General features: G+C 32.2%; 1 protein-coding gene across 1 annotated transcript in view; it reads left to right on the forward strand.

Annotated features, from left to right (window-relative positions):
- Window positions 1-20,202, forward strand: part of LOC119835552 (proton-coupled amino acid transporter-like protein CG1139) — a 41,446-nt gene that overhangs the window by 10,257 nt on the left and 10,987 nt on the right. The window lies entirely within an intron of this gene.

The raw sequence follows: 20,202 nt of genomic DNA on the forward strand, positions 1-20,202 counted from the left end.
AGTAATAAATGTTATTTGCAGTTAACAATTTTCTTTTTTCTTTATTACAATATTTATGGCAAGACTAGGTAGATAACAATCTAACGAAATATATATTTTAAAATATTATTTGCAAATCTAATATTAAATATATATTTCTTTGAAACTTTAGGTATATTCGTGTAAGCAAATGAATCAGATGATTAAATAAAATGCAAGCGCGGAAATGCGTTTCTTCTCTGAACTAAGATTCACTGAATATGTGCATGTAAATACAAAATTATTGAATCCCAATTAAATGTAATTACAGTCTAGCATCGATCAAAACAAAGCCGATCAGTGCCGAGGTTTAATGAAGGACACCCACTCTTGTTCCGTGTCCATTGCACAATTACTGGTGTGTCCAATACACAAGTAATGTTGTTTATACGTTGTAAATATTTTCACAATGACACTGTATATATTAAATCACAATGACACGATAATAGCTGAACGCTTTGAAAATGTAAAAAATATCAATAGCTTAATTTTACGATAGGGACCACCGCTTCAAAACACAGTTCCTATAAAGAAAAATACTTATCATAATTTTTTTGCATAGGTGTTCTTATAAGTAGTTTGAAATGCTAAAAATTTAAGCTAACACCCAACAAAATATTTTAAATTACAGATAGGTATGTGATCTAATGTTCTATTCACCTTGAGACAAAAACGTGTCATAATTTTGAAAGAGCGAAACAAAAAATTGTATTTTTTCGTTACCACTTTGCACGTTCGGACAAAGCGTGTTTTAATTATTTTGTTAAATAAACTAGGTGTTGTGAAAGCCATGAAAGCGTGAACTGGGCTCACACGGACGTAAACGGAACCTTGCGGACGCTAAGCGGAAACTGGGGAGAGAATCCGGTTTTTCCACAAACGGCGAGATCCTCATTGCTTCGCTAATGACGATTTAATCGATTGTCACACGTGTTTAGTTTTAATGCGCTCAAGGATAATCCATCGGCTATTGCTTCGGACAGCCAAGTGGGACGTAAAACTATTAAAAAAAACCTCTAAGTTTCACTTATTTTTTAATAAACCCACAAACAACTCATTGATAAGCGATGGTTTTCTTCCGAATTCTTAATATATCTATTTCTTTGGCAGGAGAATACGTCTTTTTCTTCTGTTATTACACATATAATATTTGAATCCTTACCGCTATGATAAAGTTGTAGTTATATTATATAGTTGCTCGTTGGACGGATTTTTATGGGTCCATTAAACTCGCTTCTTTCTTTACCGGTAGTTAACACTTCATAAGGCATGGTAATTACGATTGAATTCAAATCGCTTTTTGGATGTGTTACTGATATATTTTGCCTTCTAAATTGTTAAGGAAACTTTGTTATTTTTTTAACTAATTATAATTATGTTCAGGTCAGCCTTTTCTCTCTCATAATTCACATAACCACCTTCACAATGTTTAATATATCGATATATAACTGTTATCTGACTGGTTCGGCACGATATTTGGTATAAGATGTAGGTAAATTGTAAGCGAGCATAGTTTCTAACATATTCTGAGACAATTTGATAGGTTAATTATTTTCTTTAATAACCCGGTGCTTCGCTAATCTATTGGCGCGACCTTCATTTCTTCTATTTAGGTATCGCGATCTTATTTTGTCTAAATTACGCTTATTGATATATTATTAATAATGAGCAAAATGGACGGGATGATATAATAGACATGAACTCAAAGAGATTTTATCATATACAAGTATTTAAAAGAATATATATAGTAAACTCAACTCACAGAGAATTTCAATTATTTTCACTTAACTGCTGTCCACTTTACCTTGTGACCTGCTTTGTGGTTATTTCCCTCTCATTCGGAATTTTCCTTGTAAATAATATTTTCAATCATCCAGCAGAATTTATATAGCATTACGTAAGGTGGTACGCGGTCGCGTGTCGAACAATTAAATAAATAAGTACCCAGTCATTTGTGACGTGCGACCGCAAATAAGTAATTCTAGGTTCCAATTTATGTGTCGCACTATGTAAATACTTCATTTGTAGACGTTTATGGAGTGAGCCCATAACCTTTAGGTACTCCTACTTCTCAATTATTTATATTGACCTGGCGTGAAATAGTAGTATGTTACTGTGTTTCGTATAGTTGGTGGAGGAGACGACGGCCGTTTACCTCACCCTTCCGTACCATTCCTTATCTCCAGTCGTCAATACTTTCCATTCGTAAAAGAAATTAAATGGAGTATAAATAATAACTTTTTGATTTAGAGACTATATGTTGAAAATATTGTTTATGACGCAATAAATTACTCTTGAGTTAATATTTTATTTATCATAATATATATTCCCCTCTCAATGATTAAAATAAATATTTAGACGATCTTTAATATCATTAATATTTGACTACGATGATTTTTGAATGCGAAAACCTCAAAACTATGATTCAGTATGTGTTTATTTAAATCGAATATAACACGTACATGTTACTTTCGTACATTGTTGTAATTGAATTTTTATTAATTCTTAATTCTTATAACATGGATTCAAAGGCTTGACGATTAAAAATCAAAAGGGTAAAGGTAGACTCTAAGGGTTCCGTACAAATATGTAAAAGAACAAATACAAAAAAAAGGTCACTCATCCAATAATGACCGTGCGTACCGTTGCTTCACCTCGATTTTTTATTATATTACGTTGTTATCACATAGATAGGTGGTTAGCGAAGTCTTAATGGAGTCTCGTTTTACTCTTCGGATACGACACCTGGAATCATATTATGAAAATATGTTTATAGCCATGCTTCATATAATGGGGTACATTTTGACTAAATTTGTTTTGATGTCGGTTCAAACGGCACATTCTAGCTAATATAAGAATGCAAGCATTCCGTGCGAACTAGATATATCAAACTTACATCGCGGAAATTAAATCAAACCTGAGACGAGATCTAAGGTCGTGAGAGCATCAGCGTAGTAACCAAAGATTAACGTTTCTTTGACAAATGTGATCCTTATTGCTTAAAATAACACATAATTAAACGACTAAAATGATGTGTTTCATATTCACAATATGTGTTTACAAATCTTCATAGATCACAGTCTTTTCGTGTTTTTATTTATATTAATTTAATATTAATTTTAGAACAATTTAATATTAATGTAGTACAAAATTATTTCCATCTCGCATCATCATTCGGTGCAACGGAATTGGGCCACACAATTATATGACGAAGTTCTAGTTCAGAAGCTGGCCCAGTGTTGGCCGTGTTAATAGCCCGCCGCTCCCAGACAGCTTCCTCGCTCCCGCCGCGACGTCTGAAGGTTAAATTCAATTTCCACGGGTACTGACGCGCGCGAAAGCTTACTCAGTTAATTAAATCGGTATTAATATAAATATTTGACGTATTCCGTTGTACTGAGAAAGCTTCTCAATACATTTATGGTATATAAGTATAATATTTTCGTTAGATTCCAATTAGATATTTCATGCCTTTTATGGGAGCTTATTACAGAACATATTTCAAACAGATCGCATAATGATGTCTTTGAAAGCTGAGCTTAGAGTGCTACAATGAATATAGCAAATTGCGTGGGCACAATCGCGTGTAAATTGTGACGTTACTGGTATATGAAATGGTAGGGAAATTTTATAACTAAGTAAGTAAATAACATGTAAATAATTTATTTTTTATTCTTAAATTAGGGTTTGTTGTGTTTGTATTTACGCGAGTATTATACATTTGGAAATTAAAGACTTTTTAACTTCCTTTTTAACCATGTCAGAAGTAACAAATAACAACTGGAAACGGTTAAACCACAATGACATTTCATGTTAGACATTCATTAACTTTGGTAGTTAATTTACTGTATGTAAACGCGTTTCATATATATACATTTTAAACAAATCGTATTACTTAAATAGAAGTTGAATGATTATTAGTATTTTATTATCTCAGTTTGCTACAAAACCTTCAAGCCAGGATAAAGACTAAGGTAACAAGAATACAGTTTGAAACGATATGCCTACTTCATCTCGTTAATGGCCAAAGATATTCTTTTCTGTCAACCTCTCGACAGTTTATTGAGAGCAGCCAAGGTCTCGTGCATTGTATCCGTTTTAATTCTCTCTTAAAATATTCGAATACATCAAGGTTTACCCGTTATCAAAAATGTTTTATGAAGGTCTTATATAATATGAGTGCAAAATATTTTTTGTATTGTTATTATTTTTTTATTTTCACATGCTCTTGATTGTATAAAAAGTAAAAATTATTATTTGTTATATTTTTCGTTATGGGGTGTTTATACCCTTTTAAAGTATCGTATATTTTATTAAAATATTCTGCATCTTTTCTTAAAACAGTTTTATGTACACAAATATATTACATAAAATGTTCTTTTTCCGTTAATTATGTGATAAATTAAATCGATTATAATTGTTTAATAAATTGTGCTCGCAACAGTACCGGTCATCTGATATGTGGACAGGAATAACCGTTTTACGAAACCCACGTTTTTAAGAGTACAACCGATTATCGCACTGTATTACATAATGGGAGCTTATATTAAGATCCAAAGTTGTGTGCGATATTACTTAACGGTGTCACGGATGCTTGTTGCCAATTTTCTTTTTAAAAAATACCTGTCGTCATAATTGTAGTTTTAACTTTTGAGATTGATGACTCGTACTTGACTTGCATACGGAATTCAGAATTGTGTTGGTACTTGCAGGTCGGGCAATGTCTTTATCTGTTTTATTTACTTGTCCAGTTTGCTGTAAAAACTGCAATATCAGGTAGTAGTAATGTCTACTTTGATTTGTCACTATATCAACGTGACATAAATTCGTAAAAGTTATGGTTATAACAGTATTTCCGAAAGAAAAGGATCATGAAATTTTTCAATATTTAATTTAATCACTTAACCTCCAAATAAATACAATACGTATATTGTGTCTCATCAGCCGTCTCCAAAAAAGGAGAAGTGTGTTTTTGTGTTTGTTACCTCATAACCTTTTACTGGGTGAAGCGATTTTTATTATCCGTTTTTTATTTGAAATTTCATGCGCCAACTTTCAAATAAAAAAAAAATCATAAAAACAACGACAAAATTCAAATGGGTTGGTAGTTCTACCGCTTTCAGACTGACAGAAACATTGCAAATTATTTGCGTGAGATAACGGTCAAATTGTTTCTATTTTTTATCTTTTCTTGTTGGCCTTGCTACTATTATATAGTCTACACTATAGATTCGTCTTACAAGGGAGTGACTGTATTCCAAATATATAGTGAGGCATAATTATTATCCGTGCTTTCGTTCGATACAATCACTGCATTTTATTAGACAGTAATCTGAGAAAGGAACTGGTTTGATCTGGTTTTGTTCAGTGCCTACCTAATTATCGAATACTTTGTAAGGAGGTCTTTACAAAAAGTGGTATTTTAATAAACGTCTACTTTTTGTTATATGGTATCAAGATTGAAACAGAAACTACGTATACAAATGATATATTGTAAGTTTCTATAGCCTAGCCTGAGGCCTAACTTTGTCCATATTAATTATTATATTAGTGTTTATTAATAGACCAATATATGAGATATTCAAAATCTGTTTAGGTATACAGCTAAATTGTATCGTAATATAAAATATCTTCAGGGAGATAAACATATTACCAATGATACAAGGAAAAAAGACAAATTACATTATAATATTTAATACGAAAAACGTGAGTAGGGTATAGCGACCTGTTTAATGTTTACATATAATACCGGTCCCCACGTGGAGGGAAATAGGATTGGCAAAAATTTGTTATCATATTTAATTGTAAATTTTCGACACATGTCGTGACGGTTGTTCACTTATTACGCCATATCTGTTTTTAATATCTTTTTTATTGAACTAGATTGCCACAGAATTTCACAGATTTTTCCTATGGTTCTATGAGGCCCCAAAACAAAAAAACAACTATACTGGCATAGGTTGGATGATTCAATACTAAAATCTTTGATTGTAATATTGCAGCGAAACGCAAAAAATTCGAAAAAAGACGACATGAGAAGCTGCTGGTATTGATTGCGTTAAAATGTTTCTTTACATGTGGCATTTTGATTCGAGTGTGTATATTTTTTATATTCTTTCACCTTTTTTTATCTTTACATAGAAACTTTAAGAAACTTAGGACAGTTTACTTAGTATTTTGTCTGCTACAAAAGTAAAATATTAAATAAATATTATTATAGTGGCAACCCTTAAGAAAAATGCGACCAGACCGGTCGGCGCGCAGGACCGGTTTGCATGTGGAAAATTTTGCTTTCCTCGGGGATCTGTAAGCCGGAGATAGCGGAGTCAATCGTAAATTTTCATAAGCGTACCACTGGTGATTAGAAATAGGGATGATGTTTTTAATTAATTTAATTTATTGTTGTAGATTTTGTCTGTTTTGTTTGTTGCTGTTAATTTTAAAAACCGCTGGAATACTACTATTAATTATTACGGGAAATTCAAGGCACCTAGGTGGCATCTTAATGAGATAGGCTGGTTTATTTATAAGCTTTTCGCGAAATCAATTGTAACTATGAGATAGAACAAATCAATTTAACAAAGAGAATAAGAATTGCCTAAAGTGGGATCATACAATTTTTAATTTGAAAAATAAATTCCAAGATTGATAGTCGATTTTTTCCTCATGAGCGGTAAAGTAAACAAGGTCATTAAATTAATGATGGCGCCTTGCACTAACCGTCATGTGAAATAGTTAATTTCCTTGTACATATCCACTTACAACTCATACATCACAGCTGACAATCGATTAAGTTCCGCCATTGAAAAATAATGGCTCGTAAATTACTGTTATACCTACGTAAATTTAACTATTCTGTGTATTGATATATAGACAATACAACAATAGTATCGGCAGCCTTGAAGGTGTGTTAATTTCATAGTACTCACTAATTATTAATCATATGTTACATTAAATTAAATATGTATGAAAATATAAATTCATTAGCTTATTATATCAGAGACAATATATTACCTAAATTTGTATTGTGCACTTGCTCGTAGCAAGACTTCCGCGCACACAACTGTCATTTTACATATCAATTTCTTGTGTCTTTTCCACGGTCAGTACTATACAACCGATGAATAAATTACAAGTCATTTCTATTTAAATATATGCCTTATCTTAGTTGTTTTACGGGACATACACTAAATAATATATAATAAATCATGTTGTATAATCTAATATAATCTAAAGTAATTTCAAAATCAACTACCGAATAAATGCATATATGACCATTACAATGCAAAGAGTGGTTATGAATTACCATTTCTAAGCCGTTTGTTGTATATGCATTATTTACATACAAACAATATAGAATGGCCGTTACAAACTGTAATTATGACCTATGTTTATGTTATCAATACTGATTTTCCATTTAGCTAAACACTATCCTTACCTCCAAGGCTAAATCTGGAAATCATTGTGTATGCTTTGTAGATATTTCATAATTACACTAAAATAACTGTACCTATACTTTTAGTATTATTTCTTTTTTTGTTAAAAATAATCTATTTATATCGTTCGTTTGTGTGTTATTTTCATTTTAAAGGCCCAATTTAATCACTTAAGTATGTAGGGATATGAATCCCTTAAATTTACACTAAATTATGGCGACATAAAATAATATTGCCTTCATAAAATATATAATTTATTTCACTTCTTACTAGTTTCATAACTTAATGTTTGACCTTAACACTTTTATTATATACACTTGGTATTTTACGACAGCATGAATTATGAAAATATATAGGTACCATGAAGAGATATATACCAAAAATGTATATAAATAGTAAAAGAAGTAAATCTCGGACTATCACAGGGAAATCTGTCTTATTCAATAAGCTATGAAAAATCCACTGGGAAAAAAGAAAAGTAGCAGATTTTTAGAAAAGGACTTAATAAAGACAAGTCTATCTGGAATTTATTTTGTTATGTACCACAATGAATATTGATTTTCGATGTCTGATCTCCCAATTCCCGATTGTTTTACGTGTGGAGTGCAATAAGACATTAAATCCAGTTTATTCAGTGGACGTCAAGGGCTGATGCTGTGATAAATGTCAATCGGTATATCCGCGTCTCGTTCATTGACCGTTTCTTAATAAGCTTTTAGTATCGTCCTTGTGCATACATGTACGTGGACTCTTTGTATAATATATTGTAAATTCGCTTTCGCTTCGCCCCGTTCTGAGGAAGCATTGAGATAAAACTCCCTTTTTGTTAATTTATTTTATATGTTATAGCGGGCAAGTGAGCTTACTGAACATATGGACACAGGCCTATGAGGGTTCCGGCCATAATCCACCACACTGGCCAAGTGCGGGTTGGCAGATTAAACATGTGGTCAAATTTTTAATTCTCGGACTGCCGGCCTCACGATGTTATCCTTCACTGTTCCGAGCATTGGTCATAATTTCCACATGCGCAAATCAATTGCAAAATCAATTTATTTCCTGCACGCTCGCCTAGCCCCAACCCCCGACTTATCAATTTTTTAGTCCGAGGTCCTCACCACTGACCCACCACTGCTTAGAAAATAACTATACAAGAAAATTTAATTATATCACAAAAAGATGTTAAGATATAATTTTCGTTAAATAATTTTTCTTCTTTCTATAAAAAAAATCATTTTCTAAATCGGTTCACCCAGCCGAAAGAAGTTAATTGGCAATTTAATATTGAAAAGGTATAAAAGAAAGCTCATATTATGTATTCTGGGTGATATCGGCGTATTCTGAATGGCGAGATCAAGATAAACATTGAAGCGGACGATGACCGAAAGGTGACTTTGGTAAGGGTCCGCATAAAAAGCTCCCAATTGTAAGCCTATGTTCTTGTGGACGTGAATAACGTTCAAATAACGCTGGTGTTTGCAATCGCAACTGTTTAGGTTACCGTTTGTGGAAATATTGTAAGGCAATTGTGTGATGTTTTTGCGAATTCGTATTCGTAGTTTTATACATTGAGTTTTTTTAACCTTTATAACATGAGACGATAACTGACCTCTTTCTAGTCTAGATGTGGTAGTTAGTAAATAAGGCCGGTAACGAAATTAACAATGCAGTTTCTGTCTTAAATATAAGTGTATGGCTATATACTACTAATATTATAAATGCGAATAAAATAATGACATTAAATTTTAAGAGCCGGCAGGTTTGCACGAATTTGTTGTTACAATTTCGCCATGCACATTGTGTACTTTGTAGCCAGGTGTGAAAAACCAATAACGTACAAACAAAATACATACACAATGACTAATAAGTGAACAATTAATACAAATACATACCGTGTTATTATCAATTGAGTAAACAACGTTAGTTACGCTTTTCATTATGATTTACGATGCGATGTGTTTGTTCAGGACCTGATGCCTCTCGATATATAATAGCTTTTATATTAGTTTATCGCTTTTTATAAAAGTTTTTAATATGACTTTGATAATTTTACACGAAACTAATGTTTTCATATTGTCCTATAATCAAAGTACTACTTTGCAAAGATTAGCATTGAAAAACATACAGGTATTTTTAATAACCGTCAATGCTTTGTGTTTCACACGCACAAACGGGAAAATGTTTTTCCCTTTTACCTTTATTAGTAGGATGATATTTCAGCCAATATATATTGGGCGTTATTATGATTCATTATAAATACTGAGAAAGCTATCTCTGGAAATAGCCATCAATATCATGAAATAGATAATTAGTCAAACGTCTTAGTAACATGTGAAACTCTTGGCAGAAAGAACGGACAACTTAGAAGCTGGTCTCATGTCAGCACAGATGCATACGATAGCTGGATGCAGGCACGGCGCCAAGTGCACATATTTCATATTTCATTTAAAATTGTATTAAGAACACTTCAATGTACCTATTGCACAATTGTTTGTCGATTTTTTTGTGTACGGTCTAACGCCCGATGTTAATTTCCAAAAGTCGACACTATAGATTGACGAGCCATCCTTTTTTATAGGAGAGCTTGTAAATAACGAATCGATGAATTGTTTTTGTATTTACATGCCGATTAGAATCGATCATAGAATTTGCCATCAGCCGTCCCACCATGCCCGCTCCAACCAGACAATAATTGAAAGTCTCAACCACGACTTTAGACTTTCAATTATTGTAACTTGTAATACCACCTATAAAAAGTCATCAAACGTAGGAGTCGCCATACGGTTTTCGAAAGATCTCTTAAATTATTCTGGACAGCCCTATACACACGAGAAAACAAATAAAATGCATATATTTCTTCGTCGTATTGAGACATTTCCCTTACTAAAGTCGGTTTAAAGTATCTGCATGCATTAATTAACATGTGTGTATACAATTAAATACTCTGAGAAACAGAGAATTCAATCATTGTATAGCACGTTTGATTTTTTTTCAATTTTCTGAAACTATACATCATGTATAAGAAGAAACTCAATTTAGATAAGAGTTACAGGCAAAGCTAACTCAAATGACCGTAAATAATGTCATTCCTAGCACACCAGCGTGGGCCGTACCAATATAAACAGTATTTTTACACAATAATTGTTTAAATAAAATGACAATTGTCACATATCCACTGGACCATAACAATAAATATAGCTTATAAATTAACGGTGTTTACCAGAACTACAACAGATGAACACATTTCCTATATTTTACTTAGGTTTTTACTTGATCATAGCAGTCCAGTTTATATGAATATAAATGCTACGTTAGTCCTCTAATGGTTGCAATTTGTAACGTCCTTCTCTGTAAGTGTCGTGTATAATTATTGTTGCATTTATATCGAATATAATTTGAACCTGTAAAATAAATATTGCTAATATTTATTTCACTTTATTTCACTACAAAGATAATAAAATACTACACTAGTACCCGATATAACACTTATACGACTAATATTATAGCAAAAGCCAGGGTCACTAACCACAATAAACCGAAGGCAAATTTATTTTGAGACTGAATTTGAAAAACATAGTATCAACTAATAGAATTGTTCGACATTTTTTCGAGTAATTGCACAAATAAATTACCGAAACATCAATAATATTCCTAAAATAACTGTGAAATAATTTGCGGGCGGCATTTTTGGCAGACGATCGCCTTCAGCCTGACACCACTGACGTCTTCTTTGCTTTGGCGTTAACGGCTCCAAGTCTATTGACGAGAACTTGGCTTAAATTAGATTTAAAAAAAGTTTGAACGCAATTTTTTTTCATGTGTATGTTCAAAAATTCATAATAAACACATCGGTGTTCTTCTGAATACAAGCTAACTTAAACGGCAAATAAAAGAGGCAATAAAATAACAGTAGTTTCAGAAGCTACTTTTTTATCATTGTTCATTAACAAAGTTATGAAATATAGATGGCCATAGAATATGAAGGACACTACAACAAGCAAACAATATCATGTTGTAGGGCGTAGGAGTAGGACAGGCTGTTAATTATGATCCTATCATATCGATAAATTAGTGACCTATCATACCGTCATATATCTTTAATAAAAATAACACCCAACTGCTCCCCGGTGTAATATGTAAATAAGAAAATGAGAAACAAGTATTTTTAAAATAATAACCAAATAAACAGCTCACGTTGTCTCGTCAAATCCAGTGCCAATGTTTAGACGAATTCCGTCGTGTAATTGTAGAGGATTGGTCCCGTGGAGCGCCATGTGAAACATCTGTTGTTGTATGTTAAAAATGAGACAGTATTGCACTATAAAAAGATTTCAAATACCATGTGATTCTGATGAGAGATATCTTTCGACGGACGGTGTATTTTTTGGGCAATGATTTAAAGACACAATTGCGTAGTAGTAGTTAATATTTGTGTACGTGTAGGTATACTTTCAAGTTAGTAAGCAGGTATTAGAGATCTTTGGAAGTTCTCCTTACTAAAACCGGTTTATTGAATTAATAGTTGCATGAATATGACACTTCAAAGGTGCTCTGAAGTGAAGAATAACTTATCCATAGATTCAGTTTGAATATAGGCTTCATAAATCGCATTCTGGTTTCCTTTTTTGCAGATTTGCTTGTAGAAGAATTTGTATCATCATCATCATCAGCCCATACGTTCCCTCAGCTGGAATATATGCCTCCTCTATGAGGGTTCAGGCCATAATCCACCACGCTGGCCAAGTGCGTGTTGGCAGATGTCACATGTCGTCGAACTTTTTAATTCTTGGACATGCCGGTTTCCTCACGATGTTTTCCTTCACCGTTTTAAGCAGTGGTGATGTTATCACATGTGCAAATAAATTGAAAAATCTATTTATTATTTCCTGCACGCCTGCTCGGTCTCGAACCCCGATTTATCGATTTTGAAGTCCGAGGTTCTCTCCACTGAGCCACCACTGCTTTTTGAATTTGTATATTTTAAGATTATTTCGCAATTTTTTGCCAAACAAAAAAATTAATAACAATCTTCAATTTATTATGTTTTTAAGTAAGTAATCAGATTATTTATTCACGCACATAGTAGATAATGTGTGTAATTTGTAAATAGATCAGTGTTCATTCATTGAAAGTGATTATGTGCAATTTGCAGAATTATGCAAATGCAGGCAATGCGTGTTGCGGAATGGCCTAAGCATTAGTGTACTCCGGTTCAAACCGGTTCAAATGTTTGAAACACACACACACACACACTGCGCTGTGTAAGTTAATTAATAGAATGTGTAGGTGTGTGACAGATTGATTGAATGTTAAGTGACGTGAAGAAACGTTGGTTTTGAAAAATAAACGTCTTGAGAATGAAGAGCATTTCCCGCTGAAATTTAACTCGTTTATATAAGTTTATCTACAAATTATTATATACTTTACAATATTGCATTTTGTTTTACAATTATTATTTAAGAAACGATCGTGATTGTTTTTTATGGAAAATTTACTTGTTTTGTAGTTGTAGTAAACAAATAACTAGTTTAAAGCATTTGTAGATGTAATAAATTATATTGACAGTTAAGAAATAAATATCGATTTAATATGATCGACATGCGGAATAATACAATATGAGGATAAAATACTATAGGATTGTTATTAGGAAAGTAACGTAATGACTGCGTATGACGTCATATTACTCCATACGTCATTCTATAATAAATCATTTAATTCATGTATGAATCTCGGGCTCGTGTTTACTTGTACATATATGTGAAAGTCGTTCCTTGAAATTTTCATTACATTTTTATGGTCACACTCTGGTAAAAGTTGATTATTAATAAAATAAACGTATATTATTACAGATAATATAATACTGTATTAGAACCTAAATTTTTTAAACGGAATAACCAGTTGAAGTGACAGTGGGCTGGGCACACAGCTGGCGAAAGCCGATGGGACAAGGATGGGGAAGGTTCTCGAAATGAGACTAAGGTACATGAAGACGCAGCGCAGAACGGCCTTCAACGAGATGGGCAGACGACCTGATCAAGATGGCAGGGAACAGCTGGATGCAGTCATGACCACCAGTAATCCTACGGCTGACACGACTACCCAAACTATTAATTATGTCTTTGCCAAATTTCACAATATGTTCTACGTGAAAGCGTAACACACGGACAGATAGACTTTCACATTTTTAATGTTACTATGGATTATGTCTTAGGAATTTTCCTAGGTTTTCTTGTTACAAATGGTTCGCACACACTGTAAAGCGATAAATATTTGTAATATAAATAACATTGATGCGATATTTTAAAATTAAATTGTAGTCACTCATTTGTTTTATGGGATGTTTTTTCTTAAAAATAATAAGAAATGAATTTCACCAAATGGAAAAATAAAATATGTGGTTTGGTTAATTTCAATAAGGCTTTTGCATTATTTGGAATACAATTATTTATGAGATTCTACAAATTTTTATAGAAAATTTATGTAAAGTCTGTTACGACGGCAGATTAATTGAATGCCGAAAATCTTAATTTAGAAATTGTTAAATTATAAATTTCACAGTTAAGTCTATTTTTTAACGTGTGAAATTTATTTGTTAGTAGAAAATGGTAAAACGGGCATAAAGCTTAGCTAATTTACAGCTTTTGTCAACCATTATGGTATATACTTATATATTGAGGTACGTATAAATACTCTATGATCTATGACAGTACAGTGTACCTTATAAATTCGTTACCTATATGGAAAACAATAACTATTACAGAAATAAAACTATATATAATATTCAGAAGTGGGGAATTAAAGTTGTTTGCACGTGCTTTAGTTCTTGCTCATCTAGAATAGATATATATTATGATATAGCTTTACACTGGTTGGTCGACAACCATTAAAACGACAGGCATCATAGTCTTTTACGTATCTCATAAATTATTCTAATAACGTATTAGCTACCTACCATTATTATATAAGCTTTTGTTTATGTTTATGGTAATTATTTTAGAAGATATCTTAGTTCCGTTAAAAGACACAGTCGTTGCATAATCTCGATTTTTTGTAAACAATTAAAAACCATGTTTATAATAAAACTAGCTCGCACGGGTTCTGTCCGTTTTCACATTTTTTAAATTAACATTACCCTAATTGACGTGGAGATAAGCAAAAAATGAATTAATCCGTTCTAGTTCTTCAGATAAAAGCGGTAAAGTAACACGAATTTGTTTGTTATGTACTTACTACCTATATAGATTATGAAATGATATTGCGATATAAGCCCGCCGGTATTCTGTTATTATATAATACAGATGAAAGTAACTTATAACAATCTTATTATTACAAGTTTTCAAAAGAAAAACGGATAAACTCACCCCCCTTTACATAAACTCAGATACGGAGCCATTCCCAATATTTAAAATCATAAATGCGCAGTTTCTACACTAGGTATATTTATCGTAGCAATTTGGTTAAACTTAAGCATTCTGTGTACAACAAACAAACAGAAACCACCATTTGTCATATTACGTCATTTAAATCCTTGATCTAGTAGATAGTAAATTGGTATTATTCGATTGCAAATATTAAGCTTCAGGGCGATTTAAGGAAATGTTTCATAATTATTATTATACTGAGCTACATTCGAAAGTAAGTTTCGCTTGTAATTTTTTAAGAATTTCAAGTATATATAAATACTGGATAGCATTTCCCCGCACATCTCTTATACAAGGTCATGTCCATATAGTTTCACATTCATAACACTTATGTAAAATGACCAAACCTTTAAATAAATTTCATATTTCTCATAACAGATTATGGCGTGCCTACTCATAATTGAATTTAACGCGTGTACTCATTTCACTACTTTTATAAAAAATGCCCTTTAAAAGCTCTTCGAACTTTGATACCGAATCTCGGAATTCGGACGTCATCCGCTAGCGCCGACATCTCACGCGAGCGAAACGATATATTTCAATACAATTTGGCGCCAATCCAACACTACCCAGTACTAAAGACGAGCAATGTCATTCATGAGATTATGCTGCTATTCGGCATAGTTATTGAATAATAATTTTTTTTTTATAGCCATTTTTTATAAATCGTTTGTTCTGTAAGTTATGGTATTTATTTGTGCATATTTCGGACAGCCTCACTTAGTACCAAACAAAACAAAGCTTGATTTCAAAAGAATAAATGGTTTTTTTGTCTGCCATTCCCACCGCCTGCGAACGGGCCGGTAAAAAAGAAATAGACTGGGAAGGGTGAAGAAAAGTAATTGGGGGTTACTTTTCTTCACTATTTATCCTTTTGGGGGTAGAATTTATCAAAATCAATGCAGGTGCCTACGTCGTTATGGCTCTCTGCATCCTAAATTTCAGCCCGATCTATACTTTAGACCGTACATTGCTAGATATGGTCCTTTATTTTTATATATTAAGATTATTCTTCTAAAGACTTAGTGTTTCCTTCCTAAAAACTGTTTTTATTATCAAGTCGAAATATCTTCTGCATAAAATGAATATCAAATAAGGTGAGGTGTAAAGATACTCTTTATGTGACCATACAGATTTTTGTGAGAAATAAAAATAAGATATTTGAACAGTGAGATTTCTCGAACGTTGACAGTAAACAAATGGTGTCTTAGATAAAATTGAAAAACACCAAGTTCCTCTCAGCAGCTGAAGGAGATAGCGTAAATTTTCCACCCAGTAAGGTCATAGTCACACAATGGTCAATGTAATCAAACTTCATTTTTCGAGTGTTTGCGCTCACTCCAGCGACATGTTTGCAGTTAATGTTATCTTTAGATAAATACGATCACGCTTGACTGTAAAAATATTTTTCCAATGATTCGTCTTAGTGTGATGGCGCAACACAGTTGATAATTAAATATTCTAACATGCTAGGGCTATCACTTGGCTTTACTCATGCAATTTCTGTAATGGCTTTAATGGGGTAAAACTGAAACGACTGCGATGGATGGAATGGATGGGGTCTATTAGATACATAGATTTATACATATAACGAATAATTTTATTGTTTGGGTATCAGTAGTGGATTCAACTTCGCATTGACCAAACAAAAATGCACAATACACAATATAGCAAATAGTTTTTTTTATAAAACTTTGACCCGAGTCTTCTGCAACCTCGATCGATAATCGATTCTTTAATAAATTAGTACAACAGAGAAAAAAAAGACAATGTTTCCGCTTGGTAAATTACTGCGTATATTTTGATGTATTTCCCCATTCAATCTTAGAAAGTGAATGCAAGGACGGAATGGCTAATGCCACCAATGATCTCTGTAAGGTTTATAATTGTTGATATTGAGGCGGTTTAAATGCATTGTTTGTTTTGCCTTGATCGGTCATTCATTCAAAGAAATAACAATGAATGTAAACGTAAAAGTTAATAGTATTTTGTTTATTATAATTATAAGAATGCCACTGGCAGTTCCTCAACCATTATATTGGCAAACAAAAAACGACTGTTGGAATGATGAATTATGAGTTACTAATATAAAACAATATAAAATGAGTTCTCCCAGACCTGCTCCATTTATTTTGGCAACAAAGATCATTTTTCTTTTTTTTTCTTAAAAGAACGTGTCTTAAGTATAACATTTTTTATAAGATAAAATTTTATGGTAGTTATATGAAAAGCAACGTATAAGAAAAACAGTGCGCATGCGTTTCTTCTCGGTAGAAATGACTTTCCGAATCGGTAGTCTAAGAAAAATTACTGTTCATAAACATTTTTAAACAAATGTTTAGCTTGAGAAATCCCGTCCTTATATCTGATTTATTATAGACAAAATATTAATTCTTAATTAAATACGAACAATGTACAAAAATAACGGATAAACTTGTTTGCAAGGACGAAACATTCTAATGTATGTTTAGTTTACATTTCTCGCGTCGGTTTGTGTCCAATAATTACTTGGAGCAAACTGCCAAGGATGCAAAAAACTTATTCAATTATATAAAGGAATAACAAAAAACATAAATTATAAACGGGTTATAGTTTTAAGGTCTTAGATAATTGAAATATACTGCATATAATTTCAATTAAATTAATAACAACGTATTTACAATGAATTTTGTGTAATGATTAACTTACAAAGTCACCCATATTTTTGCAAAAGCTCATATATTATGGGAACGATGATGAATGAAAATGAATGAAAAAAGGTACGGTTTGTAAATTACACGGAATATTTATTATGTTTTAAATGCCAATGCCAATGCCCGCCTGGAAGCAGTGATATGTCTACGAATGTAATGCTTCATAAATAACATTGCACAGTCTTTTGATATCACTATAATAAAATATAAAATATAACATAAATGGCTTCTTTTCACATATTTAAATATTGTATTAAATAAAATGATTGACGATGCGGTCATTCATACGTAATTGAGATATTTGCATGCGCGAACGCAGGATGTCCTTCGTTACAAGAGTGCGACAAAATTGAGGCCGAGGGGCTTAATTCAATTTACTGTATAACACTTTATTTATTGATAATAATCTTTTGACATGTGATCGTAAACGTCAAGTGTACTTTTATCGTTTTTATATTAGTTTAACACTAAACATACAACTATGTTATTATTGTAAGTTAGAACTTAACTAAAAAAAAGGTTATGTATCACATTATAAACGCGAATAATTCGAAGTCGAAATTAAATAGTAATTAACGTGAAAAACAATGAGTTGCTTTTTCAATTTACATTACTTTGTAAATAATTGTATTTTAAAAGCAAAATTCAACATTACCAGGCGACACATATTCAGCACACAAGGGCAATTATCTAAGCGTATAATTACTGTCTCATATGCGAATTAGCAGGTACGACAGCTGCAGATAAAATCGCAAACCATTAATACATAATGTATTATAATAAACGTGGAATACTTAAAGCATGTTGTAATCGATGCTTCGAGAGTTGTACGATCATTATCGACTTTTTGCCGCAAAACGTCGGATTGCGTATGCAGGATTCAGTGATTTATTATTATATCAAAATATGGTCGAAATCGTTTCGTAATCATTGGGCCGATTGGGTTTTGAAATGTTTAGAAACTTGACTTTAAATAAATTATGGAAAAATGATTGTGACTATCTCTATTCAGTGTGTGTGGGAGTCAATCGAGTCGGCTCGCAACGGAGAAGGTACCACACCCCCACAGAATATCGACGTGAAATAGTAGCATGCGACTATGATTCGTTCGGTGTGTGCGTGAGCCGGAGCCCCGTATCTTTTTCGTCACAGTACCCAGTCCAATGCTTTGCTCCCACCGTCAAACCTTTCTTTATCCTTTTTTCCTTTCCTTAAAGCATTATGTATTGTAAATGTCATGTGACGATAAAACAAATAACTAGCTGTGACCCGCGGTTGAAACCGCGTAAGTCCGTATCCCGTAGGAATATCGTTATAAAAAGTGCCTATGTGTTATTTCAGTTGTCCAGCTATCTACGAAGCAAAATAGTATTATTATTCACCAATAGATGTCAGGAAAAAAAACACGAATAAAACACGAATATGACATTTTCTAAAAAAAAATACTAGCTAGATCGATTTATCGCCCCCGAAACCCCCTATATACTAAATTTCATGAAAATCGTTGGAGCCGATTCCGAGATTCCAATTATATATATATATATATATATATATATATATATATATATACTTTCAAAATATATTTCTACGGATAAATTCCAAAATAAACTACGTACGTACGTTACCACTAAAAAGATAAATCATAAATCTTAAAACTTAGTAACATCTAAAGCAAGATATATCTACCTTCAACAATTTTTTCAAAACAGAACTATAATATTCTGTTAACACTTTTAAGTAGCGCTAATGTAAATATTCTAAAATCTTTTTGATGTAAATTACTAGATCACGCCGCAAAAATAAACTTCTGAGAAAATGGCTATTCATTCACAAACATTGTATCTAAACATAATGTCTGTACAAGAATATATTTACCGTGTTAGCTTATGTTAAGCATGATACACGTGCCCATAGAAAAAACACGAATCGTACTGAAAAGGCGAATATCGCCTACGTATTCTAAAGAGTTAACAGTTCATATCGTTTTTTTTTTTATTTTTTGACAATGACACTGGCTGGTTAAAGTCATTTTTTTCAAGCAATGGTTGATAAGCGATTAAAAATAATTCCGACATCTGTATCAACGAAACAAAAGTGATACATATTGATATACATGCCTACATATATCATTATTGACTTATACAATAGACTCTTAGGGTGTCGGTTACATAGAAACCTACAAATACACAAGTAAAGCTAATAAACGCGTGTTGAAAAGTAAGAAGAAAAATGATGATAGTATGTTTAATGAATGTCATAAACTCGCTTGTTTGTTTGTGGATGCTCGAAGGCTTATGATAAATAACGTTTCGAAATCTCGTTGAAAATTTAAATTAATATATATACGTTTGAGTTTTATTTTTTCTTTCTTTCATAGTTTCGCAAAGTATCATTTATGCAAATTGTACTAAATATGTGTAAATAGAATTTTGTAGATAATATATTCTGCAATCATTTGCATAGCATGACATAGAACCGCCTGAATATGATTCCTAATTTTTATTGGAGGCCGACGGCTTTTCTTGCTTAGCGTCTAAATGGATTATAAATAACTGATTTTTAATTTATCATAATCTTATGATTGTTTGTTCTGAACGTTTAATTATTTATCATATCTGTTATTTTGATTAAACG

Source organism: Zerene cesonia, chromosome Z, assembly GCF_012273895.1.
Source record: "Zerene cesonia ecotype Mississippi chromosome Z, Zerene_cesonia_1.1, whole genome shotgun sequence".
Classification (NCBI taxonomy): Eukaryota; Metazoa; Arthropoda; class Insecta; order Lepidoptera; family Pieridae; genus Zerene; species Zerene cesonia.